Source organism: Lactuca serriola, chromosome 7, assembly GCF_051521515.1.
Source record: "Lactuca serriola cultivar US96UC23 chromosome 7, Lser_US96UC23_V15, whole genome shotgun sequence".
Lineage (NCBI taxonomy): Eukaryota > Viridiplantae > Streptophyta > Magnoliopsida > Asterales > Asteraceae > Lactuca > Lactuca serriola.
This window is the reverse complement of record NC_136414.1, coordinates 156,127,911-156,129,227: the sequence shown is the minus strand read 5'-3', so window position 1 is coordinate 156,129,227 and position 1,317 is coordinate 156,127,911. Positions and strand designations below refer to the sequence as shown.

General features: G+C 42.2%; 1 pseudogene; it reads left to right on the top strand.

The window, feature by feature from the left end:
• LOC145064492 (putative carboxylesterase 2 pseudogene) lies at positions 1–1,062 on the top strand (annotated as a pseudogene).
• The last annotated feature ends 255 nt before the right edge of the window (positions 1,063–1,317 follow it).

The window sequence follows — 1,317 nt, the reverse complement described above, 5'->3', positions numbered from 1 at the left end:
AAAGCAAGCTTCCATTTACATTACTTCTACTCTCTCAAAAATTTCCGCAGATGGATTCATCACCGAATCAGATCGTTAAAGAAATTCCGAGAGTCATTCAAGTATACAAAGATGGCCGATTCAAGAAACTCTCCGGCACCGACACCGTTCCCGCCGGCGTTGATCCATCCTCCGGCGTCCAATCCAAAGACGTCATCATCTCACCTGAAACCAACCTCTCCGCCAGGCTTTACCTTCCCAAAACCCCCACCAAAAAACTCCCCCTTCTAATATACTTCCATGGCGGTGGATTCATCACCCAAACCGCCGCATCCCCCTTCTACCATAGCTTCTTAAACCTCATCGCTGCGGAGTCCAACGTCGTCATAGTTTCCGTTGACTACCGAACGGCGCCGGAGCATCCCGTCCCCACCTGCTTTGAAGATTCATGGGAATCAATAAAATGGGTCGCCAGAAACTGCCCGGAAACTTGGCTATATGACTTTGCCGATCTTGAAAATGTATTCTTCGCCGGTGACAGCGCCGGTGCTAATATCGCCCACCACATGGCTATCCGGGTCGGGTCAAAAAATCCGAGATTGAGCATGAACCTACGGGGTACTATCTTGCTCCACCCGTATTTTTGGGGGGAAGATCGAATCGGGTTTGAAGAAGAACACCCATGGAAGGCTTTAATTGAAGATATGTGGATCTTTGCCTACCCAGGAGCAAGTGGGTTGGATGACCCGCTTATTAACCCGGATAAGGATCCGAAAGTGTCGGATCTTGGATGCTCCAGGGTACTGGTTTGTGTTGCTGAGAAAGATATATTGACGAATAGAGGATGGTATTATAAGGACATTTTGGGTAAAAGTGGGTGGAATGGAAGTATTGAGGTTATTGAGGATAAAGGGGAAGACCATGTGTTTTTCCTATTTAGCCATTCTGGAGATAGTTCTTGTACATTGCGCAAGAGAATTTGTACTTTCATCAATCACATCGATAAGTAACCTAATCATGCAATTAGTGAATGACAAATGTCTGTCAATATAATAGAATAATAATATGATATTGTTTGGTGTTTGGTGTTTGGTTTTTCCACTTATTTTGGAGTGTTATGTATAGCTTTTATCAAAATAAATTAAGGTTATGCAACCTAATGTTGTCATAAGTTTCTTTCTTATAATGAATCAAGGAAGAATAATATGGTTTACTTACTTTGAGTTAAATAAAGTTGACTGCACCTAGATTTCAAAAGAACGGTTATTGTGTAAGGTCAAGAGCATATCATTTTGGAACACTATGTGAGAAAGAATTTTTTTTTATTTGGTTGAAATG